This window comes from Aethalodelphis obliquidens, unplaced genomic scaffold, assembly GCF_003676395.1.
Source record: "Aethalodelphis obliquidens isolate GAN/ISIS:26980383/991018 unplaced genomic scaffold, ASM367639v1 scaffold4, whole genome shotgun sequence".
In the NCBI taxonomy this organism is placed as follows: Eukaryota; Metazoa; Chordata; class Mammalia; order Artiodactyla; family Delphinidae; genus Aethalodelphis; species Aethalodelphis obliquidens.
The window spans coordinates 40,169,351-40,187,581 of NW_020837948.1; the positions used below are offsets into that span (position 1 = coordinate 40,169,351).

The 18,231-nt window shown below is 39.6% G+C and overlaps 1 long non-coding RNA gene across 2 annotated transcripts in view; it reads right to left on the bottom strand.

The window, feature by feature from the left end:
• LOC113617315 (uncharacterized) overlaps positions 1 to 18,231 on the bottom strand; it is a 333,278-nt gene that overhangs the window by 262,246 nt on the left and 52,801 nt on the right. For both annotated transcript variants that reach the window (XR_003431581.1, XR_003431582.1), the window contains exon 2: positions 8,638 to 8,702. This is a non-coding gene — a long non-coding RNA (uncharacterized LOC113617315). The remainder of the gene's footprint in view (positions 1 to 8,637; positions 8,703 to 18,231) is intronic.

Genomic DNA, 18,231 nt, shown 5'->3' on the forward strand with positions numbered 1-18,231 from the left:
CTCCCAGACCAGGGCTCGAACCCATGTCTCCTGTGTTAGCAGGCAGATTCTTAACCACTGTGCCACCAGGGAAGCCCCTCCCAAAGAACTTTTAGGCAAATACAACTACAGCCATTCTTTGGCCAATAATGGAAAAGAAATATGCAGAGTCTTCAATCCACTAATGAACCTCATGCCAAAAGCTCATCTAAAAATTGGTTGGTTGAAGCAAAAATGGGATGTCATATTTTGCCAGTTAGCTAAGCCAAAAGATTTGATAATCACCAGTGTTGGCAAGAATGTGGAAAAAGAAGGTTGTGGAAATGTAAATTAGTACAAACTTTTTTTGGAGAGCAATTTGACAGTATCTATCAAAAATTTAAATGTACATACCTTCCATCTAACTAATCTGTTTCTGGACATCTATCCTAGAGACATACCTGCACATGACTACACAAAGAAATATTATTATGTTTTTGGTTTTGTTTTTCTTTCACAGAATTTATGACTTTGTCAAATTCTTGGTTTGTAGTCCATCTTTGTACTAGAAAGTACAGCCCTGTGGGAAGAGGTTCTTCAGCCTTGTTCACCAAGTGAGAAGGGCCGGGCTTGTCAACAGGGCCCATGTTATGCTAATATTTGCTGCCCACAATGTCATGCTGCTAGAAATACACATTTCTTTGGTTTCTGATGCACTATCTCAATCAATCGATTCATGGCTCTCTTCATTTTATTTACTTTATTTTAAATGATATATAAACACTCATGAATACCCCATCAAACCTAAACAATGATATTAACAATAACTAATATCTATTTATATGCTCTCCCCATGACGTCCTCTGTGTGCCCTCCACCCTCACCGCTTCAGGGGTAACCAACCACTATCCTGAACCTTGTGTTTATTATTCCTTAGCTTGTTTTTCAATGTTACAAAAATGGTATTGTACTATATATAGTTTCCTGGGATTTTCTTTTTTCACTAACATTTTGTGACAGATTCATCCAAGTGTCATGTATATTTGTACTTTCATTCATTGCAAGTAAATATTACATTGTGAGAATTAACCACAATATATTTATCTATTCTCCTATAGTTGGCGTTTTTGTGTTTCCATTTTGTGCACGCTCTTCCTGACATTTTTATAGCACCAGGTCGATTTCTGGCAGGAAACCTGGCTGCCATCACACTAACCCTATCGCCTATAAGAATCACTGATGGGCTCCCCTAACAGGTTTAATTTCTCTCCCCACTCCCTCCCCCAACCAGACTGGTTCAAGAGAGGGAACCCATAAAAGGGGCAACACTCCTTTTAAAAGGCAGCACTTGGCAGCAAACATTTATTGGTATAACTGGTCCCTTCCAGAACTATTCTGTTACCTCCAACCCCAGGCTGGCTGCTTACTTTGCCCACCTGCCAGAATTTTAAAGATATTTTAATTTGAAAGACAAATTCCTAAACAGTTTGATTTCAATACTTTATTCCCATCTTTGCAGTCAACTGCAAAGAGAATTTTAGCTACTGTTATTAACTCCAACAGATATTCTTGTTTAGCACTAACACTTGACATCAAATGCCAAAAAATGCACAGAGGGGCTCCTTGACTGGTAAACACACGCACGCACACACACACACAAACACTAGCCTGAATAAAAAATCCAGTAACAGTAGCTACATATACCCCATTTTATTTCCTCTCACTAAGATATGACATACAATATTTAAAGCAATTTAGGAAAAGAAGAAAGAATAACCTATGCATTGTCTTGTAATTATATTTTTTTTAACTTAATTTAGAATAGTGCCCAAGTTGTTTGTAATGCCTGTATAAATACTGCTTTGGTCTCATCAGTATTTTACGATCTTTTCTGGTGTTCCCATTGTCCAAAGACCTCAAATTACAGAAATCATTTCTTTTTAATTAGGTTTTTATTTAATTTTTTATTTTTTGGCCATGCCACGCAGCATGCGGGATCCTAGTTCCCCAACCAGGGACTGAACCCGCGTCCCCTGCGGTGCAAGCACAGAGTCCCAACCACTGGACCACCAGGGAAGTCCCTAATTAGGTTTTTTTCAAGTTGCTGCTTCCACCCAGGAAAGTGAAAACAAGAGGGACCACCAACTAAGGACCATCAAACTAAAAATAGCCATGTAGATAACCACAGGCCTCACCCTGCACCTCTCTGTTCAGATTACAGGGGTTAAGTGTTAGGGTATGTGTTTTGCTAAAACCATGGCCTCAAATTCCTAAACACACACTCACCAGTCCTGCTCTCTACCATGGCCTACATTCTCTGGATCAAGGAACAACCGTCCACCTTGCCTCCCCGTCAGCTCCTGCACACACTCAGCCCTGCCCTTCCATAGCCCCTCAGCCCTGTCACTTCTGATAGCCTCTTCCTCAGTCCTGCGTGGCTGCAACGGGGAACACTGGTGGAGGACATCCAGCCAGCAAGCTACCTTCAACCCCAGCAGGAACTGGAATGCTACTCAACAGTCCCTTCTGGAGCCCATTTGTGAGCAACTAACTGTTCCTGGCCCCCCAAACAGCTAAGTAAAACCAAGCCTTCCTAACTTTTTGCCCTGTGGCCAGCGCCACTCTCTTCCCAAAGACTACTGAGATCATCAGTGTGAACTTCCTCAACATCTCACACCTCTCCAGCCCACGCTTTTACCTATTTTTATCCGTATCCATCTGTGCCAGCTTTCCTCTCATTCCAAAGGAAGTGACCTCCCTTTTCTGGTTTCTGGCTAATTCCTTCACCTGTGCTGGCAAATTCTACCCCTCCCACATAGTGCAGAAGCACCCTTATTCTTTCTCTCTCTAGTTTCGCTACTTCCCCACACACCCAAGAGTTCATTCTTAAAACCAACAAACAAAACTCCACCATCCCTATTTTTCCCTTTCCCCTCGCAAAAAGAACAGAGGACAATTCCAGCCCAGGTCCACTTCATACCTCCTGTCCACTCTTGCACAGACTGCAATCTGGATTCCAACCCTACCGCTCCACTCAAGGGGCTCTGGCAAGACTGTAACACCACCCTCACACACACACACACACACACACACTCACACACACACACACACACACACACACACACACACACACTCACTCACTCCCAGGTGCTAAATCAAATGCTTTTTATCTTTCCGTGAAAAGCTTAGCTGACCTCTTTGTGGCAGTTGACGGTATTAACCACTCCCTTCCTCCTGAAATTTTCTTATCTCTTGGCTTATAATTCTTGCTTCTCCTCTTAACATATATGACTATTGTTTCCTTTTCTCATTCCCCTTTTCCTGCCTCCTGTTCTGTTGCCGTCCTCTTAAAATGCTCATGTTCCCTATGGCCCTAACGTTGCCCTTCTACTCATTACTCTGAGCATATGTTCATTAGAAAGTTCCACCTCCCTAATATCCATTCTGAAGCCGCCACTCCTCACAGAGCTATAGACCCATACAGCCAGCTGTCCTCGGGGCATCTCAAGTGTAACAAGTCTCACACTGACATAATTCCCCTCATTCCCAACCTACCCACCCCCCAAACCAACAACCCAACCCTCCTGATTTCTCTTTCTAAGTGAATGCGAGCACCATCTGCCTAATTCCACCCAAGTGGGATCCCTGAGAAGTCTGATGGCAGCTCCTCCACGTTCATTCAGTCAGTCCCTGAAGCTTATATAATCAACCTCCTTAACATCATTACCATCTACTCTCCCCTTCTTCATTCCCATTGTTTCTGCCTTAATTCAGACTCTTTTCATCATTAACATTAATAAGAACTACGTTTACTGAGAGTACTGTATGCTGAGAACTTCTCATACATAATCCTCACAACAGAAAATAGGTACGGAGGTATTGTTACCCATATTTTTACAGATGAAAAAAACTGACATCCAGAAAAGAAAACCAGATGCCCAAGTTCACTCAGTCAAGAAGTGGTACAGCCAGGGTCTATCCAAATTTAAGTCTTCCTGGCTGCAAAGTTCGCATCCTCTCCTCCATTTTAGCAACCTCCTGTTGCAATAGCTTTCTAACTGGTTTCCCTATATTTTGTCTCACATGCCGAGTCTAACCCAATCTATCAGACAAAATAGGCTTTCCTTTTTTAAAAATCATTTTTATTGTGAAAATAATACACATTCAGAAAAAGTTCATAAAATAAGGATAGCTTAAATTATTATAAAGTCATCTTTCTAAAATGCAAATCTAATCTTATTCCTGACATTTTCCTAACCTTTTCAACGTCTCCCCACTGCCCTTCGGGTAAAGTTAAACCTCAGCAAAGTGCAGAGGGTCCTCTGGCATGCAACCTCGGCCTGCACCTCTGCCTCATCTCCCGCCAGGCCACACGTCCCACCCTATGCTCCAGCCTCACAGACTGCATCTCCATGCTCTGGGCTTTGATCTGACGTGGCTCCCAGCTGAGCATCTGGGGTGTGTTCTTCTCCACTCCTTGCTATACCCCCTCCATTGGATACTTACTTTGCTTTTCGGGAACTATGTCTTACTGTTCTTTTCAGAAGATGCTGTGTCTAAAGAGGAAAGGACTCTTGGCATCACTGCGTGGACAAAGCAGTGCAGCTTATAAAAGACTCTGCTGTTCACATGGATCATCAAAACCAGTGAAATTCTAACATACTCAGGACATGTTTACTCCATCCCCCCCCCAAAAAAAGTGGAGATTTGAGGCAATCATTGTTGGTCACTTATGGTGAGTTGGAGGAAGGACTCTACTTTGACTAAAGACTACACTTCAGTAATTTCCACTCATAGCCCCTCACCACCCCAAAACTCAGGTCAAAGCAGTTAGTAATGTTAATTATTATTGCCATTATTTTATGCAACCCATCTAGCTATATAAGCTAGAACCCTCAGACACATCCTTGACATTTCTCTCCTTGCCCCCTCAACCTATCACAATGTCCTATTTTGCTTCCTAAACCATCTTTCGAAACTGTCCACACCCGGTGATGCTGGTTATCTCCAGCATCACTTTCCTCATGCAAGCTACCCTTGTGACTCAGCCGGAGCACCTGGTTAGCTTCTTACCTGGTCCACAAAATACACTCTGGCCTCTTCTCATCCATTCTCCATTTTGGAGTTAATTTTGCAAAGCAAAAATATGATCATATCACCACCCCACCCTTTAATCCCCACATGATTAAACTTTTTAATGTCTTTACTTATACAACAAAGTCAATGCTCTTTAATATTTCCAGCCTCTAGAACAAGATTTGGCATACAGTAGGCATTCAATACGTTTTAATTAAATGAATAAATGAATATAACCTTCATCTATATTCTTCCTTTCTCTAATTCAGAATTCCAGAACTGACTTTCTTTCAGATCTGTGTTCCCTCTAATCACTTGGCTTTTCCCTCTGTTTTTCACTCTCTGTCTTTCCTCCTTCTCCAAGTGAATTCCTACCTTCTTCCTTCATATCAGAATGTAACCATCATGTCTCCAGAGCAGCCTTCCCTAACCAACCCGTCTAGTCCAAAGTCCTCCATACAGGCTTTCATTGCATCATGAGCCTCTTCTCCACAGTGCTCATCACACTTGCAGTTTTATATGTGCTTGTGTAATGACTTTACTGATGTCCACTGCCCTGCTAGCCTGTAGCACTATGAAGGCAGGACTGTGTCTGTTTTCCCTCATCAATATATCCCAGGTACTTAGCACAGTGTTTGACATTCAGGAGACATTCAATAAATAGTGAACTGATTAATAGACACATTATAAATTAATGTGCAGAGTGCCCACCCCTTTTACAATTGCATTTTAATATAGATCTGGAACCTAGAAGCTTATTTGCGAGTCAAATCACAGAAAATGGTTCTCTTTCTACTCTCTTTTCTTTGAAAGTCCTTAATGAAGTCAAAAGTACAACTTCTGAACTCCCAGGACACAATGCTTTTAAATATTATTTCACTTGAATAGTTACAGGACAATTGTCCTTTTTTAAAAGATACTTTTCTGGGTTTTGAGATCCCAAAAATAAAGAAGGAGGCAAAATTTGCAATAATTAGCCTGAACAAAATAAAAATCTCTCTAACCTAAAGCAAGATCTTTCCTATTACCAATGAAGTATAAAATTTTTTCTGGACAAAAGAAACCTATTTAGGTTTAAATACAAATAAGGAGGCTCGATGCTTCTTGGGGTTTACTGGTGTGCATGCAGGATGTTTGTTTTTAAAGAAATCACAATGTTTTAAGCATCAATTCATGTAGTTTGTCATAGTCCTGACATTTCTAGCAAAACATTAAACCATTAAATCATACAGTTTTTAAAAGACTGATGCTAATATGTTTTTATAGGAACTATGTCTTATTAATCTTTTGGTAAGATGCTTTGCCAAAACAAAAAGCGGTCTTTTGCCACACGGCAGGCCAAAGGCAGTGCCATCCATTACAAATCCTGCCACTTGCATGGGAACGAATCATCAGAGACAGAGAAGTCCTAACACTCTTAGGGCATATCTTTCTTCTCTGAAATGGAGATTTGATGCAATCATTTGAATTTTTGGATAATTTATAGTGATGTGGAGATGGAGTATAGAGTCCTCTCTGGTTAAAGGCTACACCAGAGCTGTTCCCACCTCTGCCCCACAACTCAGGTGTAGAACTGAGTTAATAATACTCATGACACTCTGGCCTAATAGGTTGGTGCTATGTCCCTCCCTTGTATTTAATTCTTTTAGTCATGATTCCCTCAACCATTCCTCTCCCTATGGGAAGCACTCACTCTAATATGTTTACTAAGTCATTGGATATATATACGTATCTTTATAAAGTACAAACACTGGCCTACAAGGCTATCCATGATCTGGTGCCCACTAACTCTGACTTTGTCTCCTCCCGTTCTCCCACATCTCATTCTACTTTAGCCACTCTGGCCTCCTAGCTATTTCTTGAACTTAACATGCACACCTCAGGGCCTTTGTCCTTGCTGTTTCTTCTGCCTGACACACTTATTGATCAGTCCACATGGCTCACTCACTTCCTTCATGTGTTTGTCCAAATGTCGCTTTGTTTTTAAAAAGGCGGAGGGAGAGAACTTTCCCTAATCGTCCTATTTTAAAGAGTAATCCCCCTTATCACTTTCTGCCTCTGTACCTTGGTTTTACTCAGTTGTAGTTATTGCCACCTGAGATACTTTTTGTACCTATCTTTGCTTTTTGTCTTTCTCCTTCAGTAGCATGAGAGGCAATAGGGCATCCTGGTTAAAAGGCAGACCCTAGAGATAGAGTTACTAGGCTTGCATTCTCACTCTACCACTTATTATGTGGTAGAGTGCACAGCAGGCAGTCCTATGCCTTAATTTCCTCTGCTCTAAAATGGGGATGCTGATAGTATTTACTTCATATGGTTACAATTTGATCTGCGACACAATCTACACTATTTAAGTATTACCTGCTATTACTATTTTACATTTATTTTTATTATTAGAATTAAGCTCCATGAAGGCAGGGACTCAGTTTTCTTTGTATTCCCGTTTACTCATTAAATAAATGCTATTTTGCATGTGCATAGTTTTTTAAAGAAAAAATTTTAGGTATAACATGCATATAGAGAAATGAACATGGTACATATACAGCTCAGTGAATTTTCACAAATAAACCCATGAAACTACCACACCTGTTAAGAAATAAAACATTACCAGCTCACCAGAAGCCCAGCCTAATAACTCTAACCTCTCCCAAAAGGAAACTACTATCTTGACTCCTATCATTATAGATTAATTTTGCCCATTTTTTAAATTTATATGAATAGAATCATATAGTTAGTACTCTATTGTAACAGACTTCTTTCATTAGTTGTAGCATGGAGCAGTCATTTATTCATTCTCATGACTGTATAGTATTCCAGTGAACACTGGATTCCATTACAGTCTTCTAATGTGGAACTATACCATCATTTATTTACCCATTCTCTAGCTGATGGACACTTGGGTGGCTGGTTTCCAGTTTTGGACTGTTATGAATGGTGTTGCTACGAATATTCTCAGACATGTCTGGCGCACATAGGCATTCATGTGTATATACCTAGAAGATGAGTTTACTGGGAAATAAGGCATGCTTTTGTTTAGCTCTAGTAGATCCTGCCCAAAAGTTTTCCCAAATGGTTTTACCAGCTTACACTCCTTATAGCACGAGGTCAAAGTTCCAGTGTTCATGTATTTTTAAGCAACATAAATATTATACAATAGATTTTATTCTCTTTCCCACTTTTTTCACTGAATACTAAGCTTTTATGGTCTATATATGTTGCTGTACACTTATTCCCTCTAACTACTGCATAATATTTAGTATTATGCTTCCATCAATTGAATTCTTTTTCTGATTATTTGGAATGGTGCTTGTCAGTGTAGCAGGCTTTTGTCTGCCTGCCCAGCAACCATTTCCCTCTTCTTCCATCCTGACAACTAACTGTGCTCATTTACACAGACAAGTGCTCCAGCCCCAGCCCTCAGAGGTGACTCTTAGGTCATCCAAACAAATCCGGTACTTTTATTTCCCTTGTGACCCTCTTCTGGCCAATGAGACTTGAAGAGAAGTCTGTGCAGGATGGAACAGTGGGAAACAGGCTTCTTCTGCAAAGGTTTCTTACTTAGTTTTTCTACAGAAACACAAGGAAGATGTTCTCTTTTCTTACCTGGACATTGGTGTGAGATTGTGATAGCTGGAACTGCTGCAGCCATCTTGTGACCAGGGAGGGAGCTGGATGAAAGATGAAAAAAAACTGAGTCAATCATTACAGCACTAAGCCAGGAGCCAGGCTACTTCCAGACTTGCTAGATGAGAAAATTATTTTAATTGGATTTTCTTACTTGCAACCCAAATGGTCCCATTACAACAATTAAAATATTAGCATTGGCTTGTTCTTTAAAAGTTATTTTGTATTTAAAGTAGATTCATATAACACCATATCTCAGCCCCTTTACTTTGTTTTATATAATTTCAGTTTGATGCCCTTTATTCACCATGAGTTTAATTTTATGACACTGATCACCTAGCAAACAGTATCTCTTTCAACTTACTGTTCAGCATGTGCAACTTTTTCATTTATAATTTTAGAACATAGTTGACTTTGAACATAAGTAAGTAAGGAGCTCCCATAAGTAAGGAGCAGGGCTGGAATTTGAACCCAGCCCCATGAATTTATAAAACACATGCTTTTAGCCACTTTGCTATACGATTCATCTAATTTTTTACTGTGATAACTACATGCATATTTAACACCAGATGAGAGATGCCGTAATAAAGTTTTAGCCGTTTAAAGTAAGCTAAAACAATAATTATAATATCTAACATTTATTGGGCACTTCCTGTGTGCTATGCAATCGTTCTGAATGTTTTAAACATATTTACCAATTTACTCTTTGCCAGATTTATCTTTAGATAAATAATGAATTATTTGAGAATAAACAGAGCAGCCTCAAGGAAAAGTAGGACTCAAATAATATTCTGATCATATTTAACATAGAAATAAACTGGAGGACAATTATTGTTTCATTATATCACCTAGGAACTTTTTCTCTTGTAATGGACCAAAAAAGTCCCAAATCAAACTGACCTAAGCCAAAAAGAGACTATTGACTTAAAAAGAGACTATTGACTTATGTGACTGGGAAATCTCCAGAGGCAGAACTCCTCTAAGTAGGGATGGATTCTGGGCTCCAAACTGTCCCACAGCTCATTTTTTCCATCTTTTCATTCTATCCCTATCAGCTACCCCCATTCTGTTGGCTTCTTTCTCAGACTCTAGTTGGTGGTTCCTGTCACCTCCAAGTACTCCCCTTCTGATGGCAAGATAAGAGGCAGCAGCTCCCACCTCACATATATTCAAGTTCAAAGCCAGAGCGACTTTTCTAACAGTCTTAGTATTACTCTGACTGCCCTGGCTTAAGTCACTGCCCACTGAAACTATCCTGTGGCAAAGGAGATGCAATTCCCTTACTTTTGGTTACAAGTAAGGAGATTTTGGTGAGGACAGGGAAACTCACTGATTGCCTTAGGCCAGAGTCCTGGCTCTACCTCTAGGACCAAAGGGTGAGGCTTCAGACATATGAACTGGGAATAGGGGCAGAGAGGTGGGTCCTCAGAAGAAAATCAGTGAAATGAATGCTATTGCAGATGGTCCTCCAATGAACCACACCTCCTGTTTTTCACACCTTTTGTAGTCCCCTCCCTTCAAATCTGGGCCCTTTGACTAGATTTTTTTTTTTTAATAGACCCTTATTTTTAAGAAAAGTTTTAGATCTATAGAAAAAATAAGGTCATAGTACACACAGTTCTCACATTGCCCCTCACCAAATTTCTCCTATTATTAACATCTTATATTTTCATGGTATATTTGTTACAATTAATGAAAACTTATTAATACAGTATTATTAACTAAAGTCCATACTAATTTATTCAGATTTCCTTAGCTTCTGCCTAATGTCATTTTCTGTTCCAGGACTGCATCCAATATATCACATTACATTTTCTTGTCATTGTCTCCTTTGTTTCCTCTTGGTTGTGACAGTTTTTCAGAATTTGTTTTTGACGACCTTAACAGTTTTGAGGAATACAGATCAAGTATTTTGTAGGATGTCCTTCTATTGGAACTTGTCTGATGTTTTTCTCATAATTAGATTGGGGTTATAGGTTTTTGGAAGGAAGATTACAGGAGTAAAGTGTCATTTTTATCACAACATATCAAGGATACATATTGTCAACATGATTTATCACTGTTGATACTGACCTTGATCATAAGGCTGAGATACTCTTTCTTTCCCCTGTTCTATTCTGTGCTGTTTGGAAGGAAGTCAATAGGAGCAGCCCACACAAGGAGTAGGGATTCATGCTTCCCCTTTTTGAGGGTGGAATATCTACATACATAAATTATTTGGAGTGCCACTTCAAGGGAGATCTGTCTCTTCTCCCACATTTACTTATTTATTTATTTATTTAATCATTCATTTATATCAGTATGGACCCAATGGATCCCTATCTTATATTGTACTTTGGTTGATAATCCAATATTATGTATTTATTTTATTGCTCAAATTGTTCCTGCTTTTGCTGTCGGGAGTTACATAGGTTGGCACCTGTGTATGACTAGCTTTCTACTAACTGAATGAAACAAAAGTGATGCTTCCAAAGCTGGGTTACCAAAAGCCTTGCAGCTTCTGCAAGAGTCCCTTGAACCTTTACTCTAGGAGAAACAGCCACCATGTAAAAATTCTAACTACCCTGAGATTGTATTACTATGAGGAATCCCAAGCTAGCCATGTGAAGAGGTCATGTGTTAACAGAAAGAGAGAGAGACCACCTTCTAGCTCTTCCAGCCATACTAGCCCAGGAGCCAAATATGTGAGTCAAGAAGCCATCTTAGATGTCCAAACCACTCAAGGCTTCAGATTACTCTAGCTCAGCCACCATCCGACTGCATCCACATGAGAGGCTCCAAGCAAGTATTCCAAGCTCAGCAGAGCCCAGTCAACCTACAGAACCGTCTGCGATATCAATGAATTGCTATTTTAAGTCACTAAATTTGGTGACTGTAGTAAAAGATTACTTAAACAGATGCAAAAATCTATCAGCTGTGGTATTAACTCTCAAACTAGAACAAGTTTTATTAAGCAGCATATGGTGATGATTTTCTTGTTTTATCACCCAGAAGAAATCATTTAACCAGACATATGTGACAAAAATGTTAATGGATCTTTTTCTTCTCAAATAAAGTTATTTACCTTCTGGGGCTCTTGAGGTAACATTTTGATCAGAAACATTGTTCCACAGAGATAGTTAGGCTTTCTCAAAATATTAATCTCAGTTCAAAACCAGTAATATTAGTCTTGAATAACTCTGTTGCCTGCCTAACAATTAGTCACAGCAAAGTAGATTTTGGAATAGAATTTTCAGGTGGCAGAATCTTTAAGAATCCAGAAACCTGAAAGGTTTCCCAGTGTCACTGTAGAAAATATATTTCTACATTTGAGACAATCTAAGTTCTACTGGCACCTTTACAGGGGCATTCTACCAGAGGGCAGAACATGTTGCTTTTCTACACGAACTATACATTTCCAGGAGTTAAGGTCGGGGGGCAGTGGAAGAGATGGGTACACAGTGAGGAAAGAAGCCAAAATTACACTTCCAGAAGAGACAAGTGTCGAGATTAGATTACCAGATACAAGGAGGCTGTCGCATCTTTTTTTTTTTTCCTTCAAGGGAAGATAGATTGGATTTCTATTTTATTCCTGGTTCCCCTCCTCTCTTTATTGATATTTTCTGTCTCTCATTGAGAACAGTTTGCTCTCATTTTATTTGCAAATATATTTAAGCTTCATTACTATGTATTCATTATATCTAAATTTGAAATAATTTGACTTGGCTTGGGTTTAAGTTTATCTTGAGATAATGAATCAAGTATTTGCCTAACAAATTAATAGAATAAACAAGGCTAAGAAGAGTTTATTTCAAAATAGTTAAGATCAAAGTATTTCTCGTCTTAAATATTAACTGTGTCTACAAATACATATTGCTAATCTGCAAACAAGTCTTACCTATGCACAGGAGATTCAACTTGGAAACACATATTAATTAGTTTAAGTTGCCAAAACAATAAAAATATATTTCTTTTAAAATATTCACCAAGAAGGGGGACTTCCCTGGTGGTGCAGTGGTTAAGAATCCGCCTGCCAGTGTAGGGGACACGGGTTCGATCCCTGGTCTGGGAAGATACCACATGCCACGGAGCAGCTGGGCCCGTGTGCCACAACTACTGAGCCTGTGCTCTAGAGCCTGTGAGCCACAACTACTGAGTCTGTGAGACACAACTACTGAGCCCACATGCCACAACTACTGAAGCCCGTACGCCTAGATCCCGTGCTCTGCAACAAGAGAAGTCACTGCAATGAGAAGCCTGCACACAGCAATGAACAGTAGCCCCCGCTCGATGAAACTAGAGAAAGCCTGCACACAGCAACAAAGACCCAACGCAGCCAAAATTAAATAAATAAATAAATAAATATTCACCAAGAAGGGCCACTGGAGTCTAGAGAAAGAAGCTTCCCTGAGACCAGAGACAGAGCCCTGAACATGAAGCCTGGGCCTTAGGAGGCATTTAATAAATGTGAACTGAATGAATAAATCAAAGGTTCAGACTTCAATAATTGAAGTTTAGGGATTTGTTTAACAGAGATGTCTCAAATGGCAGTTCATGGGTCAAATTCAGTCCACATTCTTGTCTGGTTTGTCTACATATTGTTATATTTTGTCCTATTAAAAAGGTAGTAAATTCATTTGGTTAAAAATGGTATGTAGCAGCGGTCCCCAACCTTTTTGGCATCAGGGACCAGTTTCGTGGAAGACACTTTTTCCATGAACCTGGAGTGGGGGTGGGGGGGATGGTTTGGGATGATTCAAGCGCATTACATTTATTGTGCACTTTATTTCTATTATTATTACACTGTAATATATAATGAAATAATTATACAACTCACCATAATGCAGAATCAGTGGGAGCCCTGAGCTTGTTTTCCTGCAACTAGATGGTCTCATCTGGGGGTGATGGGAGACAGTGACACCTGAAGTGTGTTGCTTATGTCCAGTCTACTCCATGAGATGCAGCTTATCGGTGAGTGCACTTGCCACTCACTGATAGAGTTTTGATATGAGTCTGCAAGCAACTGATTTATTATGGTCTCTGTGCAGTCAAACCTCTCTGCTAATGATAATTTGTATTTGCAGCCACTCCCCAGCGATAGTATCACCACCTTAGCTCCACCTCAGATCATCAGGCATTAGATTCTCATAAGGAGCGTGCAACCTAGATCCCTCGCATGCGCAGTTCACAGTAGGGTTCATGCACCTATGAGAATCTAATGCCGCTGCTGATCTGACAGGAGGTGGAGCTCAGGCGGTAATGCAAGCGATGGGGAGCGGCTGTAAATACAGATGAAGTTTTGCTCACCCACCCACCACTCACCTTCTGCTGTGTGGCCCAGTTCCTAACAGGCCACAGACTGGTACCAGTCCATGGCCCAGGGTTGGGGACCCCTGGTATATAGGTAAAAGTCTCACTCCCACCTTTGTGTCTTATCTACCCACCTGCCCCCAGATTCTCTCAAGGTAATCTCTTTTATTAGTTTCTTGTGTATTCTTCTAGAGTTTCTTTAGGGCAATGGTAAGAAAATATGCATAGATAATCTTAATTTCCCCTTTTTTACACAAAGGTAGAATATTATACATGATGTTTTTATCATCTTTTTTTCACTGAATTTAGACTTGGAGATCTTTTTCTCTATCACCCTAAACTAGTCAATTTCATTCACTACTTTCGTGTCCAGCCATGGTAGGCATTTGAGTTATAGCTAGAGTAATATTACCAAAGGCAGAGTGGGAGAAGAGACTTGTTTTGCCCAATTTGTCACATCAGAGTAGCTGAGCAGGAGTGGGGAGGCCACTACATAGTAAGATTTCTTAAACATAGGAAGCTCATCCTCCTATATGTGAGTTACAATGAATGAATTACAAATACAACATCCACAGATTGTTAGCTGCCCCACTTCCCACCTAACACACACACACACACACAAAAACACACACACACACACACACACACACAGACCTGGAAATGCTAAATCAGTGACAATGTCAGAATTCCTAAGTGATAAAATCTCAACACTTCCCTCCCTTTTCTCTAAGTGCCCAACCCCTCTATGCCAACTCCCCACAACACACTTTCCAGAGGTGAATTCACCAGATGTAGTGTTTCCCAGACTCAAGAGTTTTAGGAGTCTTGTTAAAAATTTGGAATCCCAGCCCTATCCCTTGGATATTCTTATCAAGGTTCTGAATCTTTGCTTTTAGGGAAGAATATTTTAAGATGCTAAATACGTACTCATGCCTGTGTTGAAACAGTTCTCTTAGGGACTAGTCATTATAATTAGATCCTGAGTACCTTATTAGATGTCTTTTCTAATGGCTATTTTAAAGAAATCGTTTAGAGAAGAGCTTCTCACAGTTTTTCACTGTGCTAACATAAAAAGTTAATACTTGTTTGGCACACTGAAGGCCACTGTCAGCCAGAAGCAACAGATCCAGGGGTCTTAGAAGGATGGCAAGATAAAAAGTGGTACTTCATTGGAAATGCTTAGGAAATTTTGCTTTAGAGTATCTTGAGGGGAAGGAGAAAGGAAATTGGTATTTGTTTAGCTCTTGTATGCCTGGTGCTATGCTTAAAACTAAGGCTTTTATCTTGCATACAATCTACTAAGCATAGACAGATGTGTAATACTTCCTTCATTTTAAAGGAAAACAAACTAAGACAGTTGGTTTTAGATCAAACCTCTTCCAAAGGTAGAGTAAAGAACTAGAATTTGAACTGACATTTCTGGCTCCCACGTCCAAAACTTTTTTAGCATTGCCTCAAATGGTAACCAATACATATCTCAAAGATTAAGGAATGTTCAAGAAAAACTTAAATGACACAACCTCTCCTGGATATATTTTGGCTTCAGCCCTAGTTACTGGTACTCATAGCACAATTCTCTTTGGGGTCGCCAGTCTCCAAGCTGGCTCCCAGTGGCCCCTAGGGACCCTGCCTTTTGGTATTCATGCTCTGGTATTCCTCCTCCCACATTCTATCAGGATTGGTCTGTATGACCAATAAAATACAGCAGGCACAATGATATGTGACTTCAAAGGTTAGGTCACTCACTCTGGGAGAATCTAGCTCCCATGAGGTGAGGATACTTGAGCAGTCTCATGGAGAGGCCCACGTGGTGAGGAACTGCCAGCAGTCATGGGAATGAGCCATCTTGGAATCAGTTCCTTCAGTACCAGTCAGGCCTTCAGATGACTGCAGTCCCAGCTGATCTCTCTCTCTCTTTTTTTTTTTAACATCTTTATTGGAGTATAATTGCTTTACAGTGGTGTGCTAGTTTCTGCTTTATAACAAAGTGAATCAGTTATACATATACATATGTTCCCATATCTCTTCCCTCTTGCGTCTCCCTCCCTCCCACCCTCCCTATCCCACCCCTCTAGGTGCTCACAAAGCACCGAGCTGATCTCCCTGTGCTATGCGGCTGCTCCCCACTAGCTATCTACCTTACGTTTGGTAGTGTATATATGTCCATGCCTCTCTCTCACTTTCTCACAGCTTCCCCTTCCCCCTCCCCATATCCTCAAGTCCATGCTCTAGTAGGTCTGTGTCTTTATTCCCGTCTTATCCCTAGGTTCTTCATGACCTTTTTTTTATTATTTTATTTTTTCTTAGATTCCATATATATGTGTTAGCATACAGTATTTGTTTTTCTCTTTCTGACTTACTTCACTGTGTATGACAGACTCTAGGCCCATCCACCTCACTACAAATAACTCAATTTCATTTCATTTCTTTTTATGCCAGCTGACCTCTTAATTGCAGCTTCATGAGACACCGTGAGTCAGAGCCCCCCAGCTAATCTGCTCCCAGATTCTGACTCACAGAAACTGTAAGATAATAACATGTTTATTGTTTTAAGCCACCAACTGTTGTAGTAACCTGTTGTACGTCAATATATAACTAGTACAGGTTTCTATTACATAGATTGAAAAACAAAACACAGTAGATATTTGCCTCTGTTACATTGATATATTCCATAGCCACTTGAGGGGAGAAAAAAAAAGCAAGATTTTTGTCTCTAAATAAATAAATAAATGAAATATTTTAAAAATATTTTTGTTATACTTTCCAAACACTGTTAACCTTTTATTTTGCTTTATCAAGGACTGGTACTGAAAATAGGACAAAAACCGCAGGGCAAGGTCACTTCAGCTAAATAGTGAGGGTAAATATCTGCATGAATTTGATGTTTGAACCAGTATGACTGAAAAATAAAATAACCTACCAAGTGGGAGGGAGAAGTGGTTTTGTAAATCCAGCTTAGTGCTGTGCCAGACTCTGGCATACAGCTTCTGATGACAAACTATGTCTGCAGGCTAAAGACGTAGTACATGTTTGCTCACTGGTTTATCAACTAGAAAACAAGGACCATCTGTTAATTACCATCAGAAGACCTGGAGAGAGAAAATAAATGGAACTGAATTTTCCTCTGTCCAAGGTGGTTTTTTTTTTTTTTCTTTCTTTCTTTTTTTTTTTTTGGTCATGATCTGGGAAAAGAAAGCTATAATTAGGTCTAAAGAAATTTCATTTAAATCTGCAATAACTTCTTGATCATCCATATAAAAATGTTTCCAAGAAAGGAATTAATACCTAAGTGAAATATAGCAGACAGGTCATAATGACATGATAAATTTTCACTGTATTATGGGGATACCAAATATTACCATGATACATTTATTTTTGCCAAGTATATTTTGTAATTATTTTTATCCACTACCTATCAAAGCAATATGGTATAATAGGTTAATACTCTAACTCACAATTTCTAAACGAGAGAACTTGGACAGGCTAGATAAGTACAAAAGTGGTTTCTGTAAACAGTAGGGCTAAACCTGGGTAATATTATCTAGCTCTTGGGCACTTGTCTTTCATATGGCAAGTCACAGAATGGGGGTGGAGGATGAAGGGGAAAAGAGGTGGTGAAGAGAACCACTTAAAAATAACCTCTTCCCCATTATCCTCATCCCCAGGCATCTGGTATTCTTAAGCTCTTTCCATCCTGCTCTAAATCTTTCAAGGGACTGCAAATACTGTTGTTTGTTGTATATACCTATGACCTAAAGCCAAACTGTCCGCAATCCCATCCTACCAATCATTAACCTAAATGAGCCTGACCCAGCATGGGCCTCCAGGTTACTGTCTAACAGGCAGGTCCATTGCCCTCTATCCAGTAAATCTCAGGCATATGAGAGAAGCAGTTTACCCAGGTCTATCTCTAACATCTGTAGGAATGGAGCAAGAACACAAATGGAGGGCCATATTTAAAAGTTACGGATCACGATAACAAAACTGTTATCTAAAATATGTCTTATCTTCCCATCTTGACTATCTTATAACAACAAAAAAATTTTAAGTATGTGCAAAGCTATGGGTTTTATATGACTGAAAATCAGTAAAATAACAAGCACTACTAAATGTAATTATTGCACCTGTCTAAGTGATAGTTGGATGAGTAATAAAGACATCTATAATTAATAAAATATTATATATTTATTCTATAAAATACATTTTTCTTGCCTTTGGCTCACCAAAATTATTAATTATGTTGTTAAATCAAGATTTTCAGGGAATTCCCTGGCAGTCCAGTGG